We start from the raw sequence: 9,673 nt of genomic DNA, 5'->3' as shown, positions 1-9,673 counted from the left end.
ATTTTCTCTTTCGCCTGGGCATTGTTACTAACATTCTCCTCCTAAGTTACCACTCTATCCTCTTCATATAATGTTCCTTTACTGACGTTTTAGTTCTTTTTGCTCTTTTACATGTCCGTGTCTTCTGAGCAAGTCTGGCTTGTGGGCCATTCGTTTATTTATTGGGCTGAAAGGCATGCGATGGCAAAAAGGCAATCCCTGTTGTTAGGGGGGTGTCAGGTTCGGTGGTTTGGAGTCAGGGGCATGCGGTGGCCAGCTCTTTTAGAATTCTTGTTTCAGCAGGAGATGCGCTGCGGGCGCCTGGCATGGCTGGTGATTCACCTCGGAGGCAATGATGTGGGGCAGTCTAAGGGTATAGATCTGATCTTGTGGATGCAGGCTGATTTGTGCGCCCTTCGGTCCCGGTGGGCGGAGGTGCGCTTGGTCTGGTCAGAAATTATCCCTCGCCATGTATGGAGGGGTTCGAGGGACCTGTTGGCTTTGGATAAGGCTCGCAGGAAGATTAACAAGGCTGTTTCTCGTTTTGTCTCCGGGTCAGGTGGTTTGGTGGTTCGGCACCCAAGTTTACGTTTAGAACAGGCTCCATTTTTTCGCCCTGATGGGGTGCATTTATCAGATTTGGGGTTAGGTGTATTTTGCACACAACCTCTTAGAGAAACTGAGGGAAATCATCGCCCAGTGGCTTACCCCACTTAGACTCTCCTGGGAATTTGTGATATCTGACAATGCCACCAATATTGTGCGGGCATTACATCTGGGCAAATTCCAGCACGTCCCATGTTTTGCTCACACAATAAACTTGGTGGTGCAGAATTTTCTGAAAAGCGACAGGGGCGTGCAGGAGACGCTTTGGGTGGCCCAAAAAATTTCTGGCCACTTTCGCCATTCAGCGACTGCGTGCCGAAGACTGGAGCGCCAGCAAACACTCTTGAACCTGCCCCACCATCACCTGAAGCAAGAGGTTGTGACGCAGTGGAACTCAACCCTCTATATGCTTCAGAGGATGGAGGAGCAGCAAAAGGCCATACAAGCCTATACATCCACCTATGACATAGGCAAAGGAGGGGGTATGCACCTGACTCAAGCGCAGTGGAGAATGATTTCCGTGTTGTGCAAGGTTCTCCAGCCCTTCGAACTTGCCACACGTGAAGTCAGTTCAGACACTGCCAGCTTGAGTCAGGTCATTCCCCTCATCAGGCTTTTGCAGAAGCAGCTGGAGAAAGTGAAGGATGAGCTAAGACGGAGCGATTCCGCTCGGCATGTGGGACTTGTGAATGAAGCCCTTCATTCGCTTTGCCAGGATTCCAGGGTGGTCAATCTGTTGAAATCAGACCACTACATTTTGGCCACCGTGCTCGATCCTCGTTTTAAAGCCTATGTGGTGTCTCTCTTTCCGGCCGACACAAGCCTGCAGAGGTGCAAAGACCTGCTGGTGAACACACTGTCAGCTGAAGTGGAACGTGACACGTCAACAGCTTCTTCTTCATTTTCTCCCGCAACTGGGGCTGCCAGGAAAAAACTTAGCTATCCTAAGCAACCCGCTGGCGGTGATGCAGGGCAGGCAGGACCAAGTTTGGACATCTGGTCCGGACTGAAGGACCTGGCAACAATTTCTGACATGTCTACTGTCACTGCATATGATACTGTCACCATTGACAGAATGGTGGAGGATTACATCGGTGACAGCATCCAAGTAGGCATGTCAGACAGTCCATACCTGTACTGGCAGGAAAAAGAGGCAATTTGGAGGCCCCTGTACAAACTGGCTCTATTTTACCTGAGTTGCCCCCCCTCCAGTGTGTACTCCGAAAGAGTGTTTAGTGCAGCCGGGAACCTTGTCAGCGAAAGGCATAGGAGGTTGCTTCCACAGAATGTGGAGAAGATGATGTTCATCAAAATGAATTATCAGCTCTTCCAGGGAGACCAGCCTCCAGAACGTACAGAGGGACCTGTGGTGGTGGATTCCAGTGGGGACGAGTTAATACTCTGTGAGGATGAGGATGTACACACTGAAGAGGGTGAGGAATCGGTGGATGAGGAGGATGAGGATGACATCTTGCCTCCGTAGAGCCAGTTTGTGCAGGGACAGATTAATTGCCAGCTTGTTTTGTGGGGGCTCAAACGAACCAATCATTTCAGCCACAGTTGTGTGGCAGACCCTGGAGCTGAAATGATTGGTTTGTTAAAGTGTGCATGTCCTGTTTATACAACATAAGGGTGGGTGGGAGGGCCCAAGGACAATTCCATCTTGCACCTCTTTTTTTTCTTTGCATTATGTACAGTTTGGGGCCTAGTTTTTCAAACTGCCATCCTGTCTGCCACTGCAGTATCACGCCTAGATGGGTCACGTGTTTGTGCCGCCCACTCGTGTCGCTTAGCATAGTCATCCAGCTACCTCGGTGCAACCTTTTAGACATAAAAACACTATTGGACATAAAAACACTATTGTGATGTGTGAGATGTTCAGAATAGACTGGAAATTAGTGGAAATTAAGGTTATTGAGGTTAATAATAGCATAGGAGCAGAAAAACCTACAAATTCTGTGATTTTAGCTGTTTTTAAGCTTTATTGCCTCCCAATAAATTAAAATTCAATATTTAAAGTATAATTCAGGGTCATACCTTTAATAAAAGCAAGTTATGACCATTTAACCAAAGCAGTCTGTGTCCTGTCTTTATTTTTAGTATAAGTTAGTGTAAGCTGTTATATTGTGTTTAATTGCAATAAAGTTATGGACGCCTTATGGTCTGCCCACTGAAGAACAGGGGATATAATAAATGCAATACCCCTACTACTGCTATGATCAGCCCTTCCTCTTCCTACTGTTGGTAGTGCACACATTGACAGCCTGTTACCATCTTGTAAATAGTCCTGGCAAGAAATGGTCAAAATATTCCCTAAACACTGGCAGTGAAAAAACAAGCATGTACATTAGGAGAAGGTTGCTTGCAATGAGGCTGCTTGCATGACTGCATAGAAGCACTTTATGGAGCTCATTCTGAGTTGCATGCAGAGTGGCTGTAGTTGCAGGCCGCTATGGAAGCCTAATTAACTACCTCGGGCTAATGCGAGAATCCATAGGACTAATGTGGTAGCTCGAGCGTCTGCAATCGGAGAGCAGTGCTGTCCATTTAGTTTACACCAGTTGCCACATTAATCTTCTAAAGATGCACAAAGTGAGCGTTTCAGTCCTTGCACATCCAGAGTCAGACGCACGGCTGTGCACCAGGAAAGGCTTTGCAGCAGCAATAGCAGAAAGTCGCAGGCACCACTGCTGCAAAACAAACAGCTGCATCCAGCTCAATATCAGCCCCTATCTGTTATTATTACCGACTCTTGTTTTATTTTATTTACTGGTTTGTTCCCAATTTTCAAACTCAACATAATATACCGGTGCCATGTAAGAACATGGTAGTAAATAAATAGTTCATCTTTCAAATTGTCTTCTGAGTAACTAACACCCCCCTCAGTGAGCTATGCTACTCCCTGGGGACACAACAGTGCTATATCCTGGAGTCTGTTGCTGGATGCTTTGTTTGGGTTTCCCATGGGGGATTTCTGACAGGTGTGAGCTCCATACTAGGACTAGAGAAACCTTTTGCAAATTATATCTTGGTGAGTGCTTCAAACAAATCCGTACAGCATGCAGCTCTTCCACCCCCACTTTTGTTGCTTATCCTTCCTTACATGTGGGGGAAATTTATTGCTTTGTTCATGTGAAACGACTTGGCACCCAAACAATTTTAAAGATAAAGGTCATGAGTCAAGGTTTGAAATAGACCATACGAGCAATTACTGGTGTCACTTTGCTGGGAAAGATAATGTCACTTAGCTTCTTTCATATCAATCAATATAATGAGTTACTACAGTGACTCCATAGACTGTTATTATGACTGATAAACCAGTGCTTTGATAAAACCTTATCCTTACCCTATTGAAAACATAAAGACAGACTTTGGATCTAAAAGTGTGTATACATTGTGATACAATCGGGGTAGGGGTCCCTCTCCTGGGGAAGATGGACACATCCTTACACACAGCAGCCAGGAACAGCACACCAGTCCAGGGTTTCGTGCAAGCTGGTCGGAACCAGTTTGTATTGTGCAAGTAAAATAAACAAAACATAAAAATAAATCCTAGCCCGTCTGGGCACTAACTACACAAATTACTGCTTCTCTCAAAGTGGTAGGGCCTACTGCCTCACCACAAAACTTAGACACAAACACAGCACTTTCCAGTATAACACAGTGTCTCTGAACAAACCTCACTGTCTATTCACCCCAAGTCTATATGAGACAATGAACCAAACCTTGAGCCAGCTTATATGAGCCACTTCCAGGTGCAACTACTAATCAGCCTGCTCTCAGACTGAAAGGTCCAACACCTGGAATGGCCTGTGGATGGAGCCCTTCCTTCTCCTCACATCCACACCCCCAGGACCCATTATCCAGCTTTTACCAAAAGCCGACACTCTAATCTGTTTGGCAGAACAGACTTTTCCTCGGGGTTTAAAACACCTATGTCAGAAATCTGGGACACACATATATGCCATCCACAAATTCTCCAGTACCTCTATGACAACACAGAATGCTATATCGTTACGATATGAACAATAACGATATCGTTCAATGATATATTGTTCATATCATTCCGTGTGTATGCAATGAACGACCAATGATGCACGCTACCGCTGGACGATAGCAATATTGTCCATCGGGCATGCGTGCAGGCCAATCTGGATGATATCGTGCATTTTCCATAGTGGTTTGCGATCGGTGGTCGTTCATCGTTGGCGATATCTTTGGTGTGTGGATGAACCAGTGGCAGTTCTAGGGGCAGGATAACAGGGCTGTCACCCGGAGCGCCAGCGCCTAGATGGCGCACTGAGTCCCCGGGAGAAAAAAAAATCCCAGGAACAAAAACAAACAGCGTCAGCCCCCCCCCGCTAGCCATCATAGGGAGGCTCCATTTGCCAGGCGCCTGCTGATATTTGTTATCAGCAGGCACCCGACTCCCTTCCTGCAACAGCAGCCGAAAGCCGGAGCTCACTCCTGAGAGCACTATGGGAGGGACGTCATGACATCTCTCCCATAGATCCGAGGAGCCAAAGCTCACACCTGAGCTTCGGCTCCTGCAGAGAGCACTATGGAAGGGAAGTCATGACGTCTCTCCCATAGATCCGGGTGGAGCCGTGGTCGGACCAGACAGCAGCGTACGCAGGAGTGGGGCTTAAGGCAAGTATTGTGTTTGTTTTTTAATTGTATTTTTTTTTCAGAAGCACCAGCACTGGGGGCATGGCTATAGGGGGGATTACTAAAGGGGGCATTACTACTGGGGGCATGGCTATAGGGGGGCATTACTACTGGGGGCACAACTGTAGGGGGCATTACTACTAGGGGCATTACAACCATTGACACTACTAATGGGGGCATTAATATAGGGGACATTACTACTGGAGGCACTACTATAGGGGGCATTACTACAGTGGACACTTCTAATGGGGCATTACTAATGGGGGCATTTATGTAGGGGCATTACTACTGGAGGCACTAATATAGGGGGCATTACTACAGTGGACACTTCTAATGGGGGCATTAATATAGAGGGCATTACTACTGGAGGCACTACTATAGGGGGCATTACTACAGTAGACACTACTAATGGGGGCATTAATATAGGGGGCACTACTATAGGGGGCATTACTATAGTGGACACTACTAATGGGGGCATTAATATAGGGGGCATTATTACTGGAGGCACTACTATAGGGGGCATTACTAATGGGGGCATTACTACTGTGGGCACTACTATAGGGGGCATTACTACTTTGTGCACTACTATCAGGGGCATTCCTACTCTGGGCACTACTATAAGGGACATTACTACTGGGGGCACTACAGATTGAGCGATTGTTAGCTATTGTGTATGCGTATAAGCTGCACTGCGCGTGCTGCGATCGCACTGCGAAAAATGCAGACGCGCCTGTCCATTTGAACACCATTGCATGGGCATGCATAAAATAGCCACTGCGATTGCACACACAGCATGAGATCCCACTGTGTGTGAGGAAACTTGCAGTGTCTGCTGCTGGTTAGACTTGGTATAAATGCTGCGTGACTGCCGATGTGTGATGATGGTACCAATGGTTACGCAGAAGAGCGAGGCTGGATGGATATGAGAAGGCAGCAGTGGGCGTCTTTATGCCAGCTATGCTTTGGCAGGTATTAGCATATTTTTGCAGCTGCAAAATCACAGCTGTGACTGCTGCTGAATCAGGCCCAGAGTCGCATGACCAATTGAGACCCATGGACTGCTCATGACAGGGGTGCTGGAGGGGGTCACCAAAGCAGGGTCGTAACTAGGGGTGTGCAACCGGTGCCCCATGGCCCTTGCTTTTGGCTATCGGGATGCCAGGAACGACACCCTGCAGCCAGTATTGCCACTGCAGTGCTGCACCGTGCGTCCTTTGGATGCTCTAGACAGGTACCCTGCAGTCTGTGCATACATCCTTTTTTAGTCTGACTTTTTGCCCTGACTTATGCCCTGGTACATCTGCATTCATAGATGATGTTGACCGTCTTGCATCGTCATCATGACTGCTGCCGGCAGCTACAAGACTGGCATGTGGATCCTGCTCTCCGGTCATGTGACTGTCCTCCATACTCACTGCGGTCTTGCAGAAGTGTCACCAACCAATTATAGCACAGCTAAGTTGGGGCTAACACACACAACCACACACAGAATTTTATTTTTTTCACACTATCCAGCCACATCATTGGCACCTTAGCCACACCATCGGCTCCGTAGCTGCATCATCAGCTCCCTAGCTGAACCATTGGTGTCCAGCCATACCATCGGCATTCAGCAGCACCGTTCGTACTTTGGACTATTCTTTTATATGTTCGTGCCTGTTTTTTGTGACAATAAAGTCACTTAGTTTGATTTCACCCTACGTCTCCAGATCTCCAAAGAACACTCTTAATGCCCAGAGGGAGGGTATCTATCAGACTGCTTAATCTACTATATGTTGCAATGTCTGTACCACTCAGAGATGCAGTTAAAATTGCTTCATAGGTTGTATCTTACACCTAATAAGCTGCATACTATCTGGTCCCGCAGCTCCAAATTTCGACGGCATAAGTGTGGCACTATTTGCACATTATACCACATTTTTGTGCACAGGAAGTATTTAAATTGAATTCTTCAGTTCTCAGTAGAACTGTGCACCCAGAACCGGGGTTGGTGCTCCTCTTTATTTTTACCCCTTCTGTCCCCATTTTGGTTCATATTTTCATGGTGACCAGAGTGGCCATAACTCAACATTGGAAGTCTAATTCTTTCCCATCCATTGCTAGGATTGTATCTAAGGTTCACTATCATTTTGAAATCAAGGTCACCCTTGATGATGTGGTGTTCCTGGCATAAGTTCTCCTCTGACAAAGATGGTGCAACATTTTCAAGTCCAACCTCCTTTCAATCTCTTACCTTTTGTCTTAAATAAATCCTTTAATGTTGAACTGACTTGACTTCTATGCTTAGTGAAATATTTAGTTATCATTATGATTCTAACCATGATTGATTTTGTTACCCTATTCTCTTATTGGGAATGTTTTGTACACCTGGATGTATACCCCCTTTCCAATGATATCCTCTGAATCCAACATCACTTACCTAATGTTCTTTTATTTTAATTAAATTCAATATTAATGATGGATTAATAATACAGATAATACAAATATAATTTGATATTCAGAAAAAAAGGAATTGTACTAATCCTTAGGTCAATATTTAAATATAAGGAATTTCCATTTACAAATCCTTAAACACATTGGAGTTGGAGAGTGGGGGCGTTCCAAAAGTTGACAGCAGACACAATTGGTGATCTGGTACATCATCATCTGTCATTTCTGTCTGTCTGCCCACTTAGTGGTTACACTCTAATGGCTCATGCTGTTTACTCCCTACTCACCCCTGTGGGATCCATCGTTATGAGCCATAGGGATTCTTTCTATCTTATCCTGTATTCATACTACCATTTCTCTGTCTTTGGTTTTATCATTGTGCTTATGGACCTGGCCAGCCCCAGAAAAAAACACACACATTGTCCCTGACAGGGGAAACAAAAGACACATATTGTCCCCGACAGGAAATAAATAAAAACACATTGATTCAATGATGTAGTGATTGCCCCAACATGATTTCTCGCCACCAAAACCAAAATAATAAAACAAACATTAATTTTTATTGTCCCCCCTCCTCCCTTTCCACCCCTGTCCCCAGCACCTTACAGAAGACTGAAGGGCCAATGGCACAGGACAAAATGAAGTGTCATTGATTGACAACCACCTACCTTCCAACATGTATTCTGTTCGATCTGCTTTTGCCTCTGTTGCTTCTCCAGAGCATTGTATGAAGCAGAAACTATCCACTTAAGAAGCTTGTATCTACTATAATATACATATGCTATGTAATTGTCTGATATTTTAAAGTTTTTATTATACTAATAAAAAATGAGTGCCCCAAAAATTACATTTCAAAAATAATATTTATTGATTTCTAAAAAAAAAATTATCACTTATACTGGCATGAAGCTTACTAGATGTGTGCTTTCATTTCCATAAAGTTGGGAAAAAGTGGTGGCGCAGAAGCTCAGTGGGGGTAAGAAGCAGTGGGCAGTGTGGGGACGGAGTAAATATCATCTGGGTATAGCAGGGCCATTTTAACAGCATCTTAGGCCCTGGGCAAAGCAATGCACTGGGGCCCCTACAATTGGAAACTCACTGCCTCCACCGTCCAATACTTACCCCTCCTTCGGTTTCATGCCATCTCTCCACATACTTCCATACAGTGACTGGCTGTCAGCACTCTGATTGGTGGATAGCTACAGCCATCCACCAATCGGCAAGCTGAGCCATTCACTTTCTGTCTGCAGCCTGGGAGGCAGGTAAAGAATGCTGCCTGGCCAATCTATGTGTAATTTACAGTGCTGCCGGGAAGCATATTTCTCTGTCTGCCTCTCAGCTGGCTGTCCTATGAATGGTGTGCAGCTGCTTGCTCCATGCATAGTGGTGTTGGCTGAGAGGCAGGCAGAGAAAGATGCTCCCCAGCTGTTCTGACTGTGGATTACACACAACCAGAGCAGCCGGGTGGGCAGCATTCCCTACATGTCTCCTAAGAAGCTCTGGAGGCACCATCCCAGGGGGCAGATGCCCCACCGCAGCCCACCTCTGCTCGAGGATCTCTTGAATCATGGGGTCCTGAGCAGCTGCCCAGTGTACCTGTACCAACCCACTTAAATGTCAGTCCCAGATGTGTTGCGTGTTTCCTTACCAGGCTGTATTATCTCTTGGTTCTTATTACTTCAGTGAGGCAAAGAGGTAAGTTCAGGTAAGAATGTTTTTAAAACCACAGTATGAGTTATACAATGATAGCAGTTCACACAACTGAACAAAAACACAATTTTCACATTACATGACACTATACGATTTACATTGTGCAGTCAGTAAATTACACTTGGATATACGGATAGATTTTATTTATCTGGGTCCCAGACCGGTAGGTTCTGCTGCAGTCTGTACAGCTTTTAAGAAATGGGTTCATAACACATATACCAACAATAATGCAATGCAAAATATCCACCAATAAAAGAGAATAAGGGCACACTGTCACCAA

The sequence above is a fragment of the Taudactylus pleione genome, unplaced genomic scaffold (genome assembly GCF_031769625.1).
Source record: "Taudactylus pleione unplaced genomic scaffold, aTauple2 ptg000077l, whole genome shotgun sequence".
Lineage (NCBI taxonomy): Eukaryota > Metazoa > Chordata > Amphibia > Anura > Myobatrachidae > Taudactylus > Taudactylus pleione.
Note: the sequence above shows the minus strand (reverse complement) of the source record.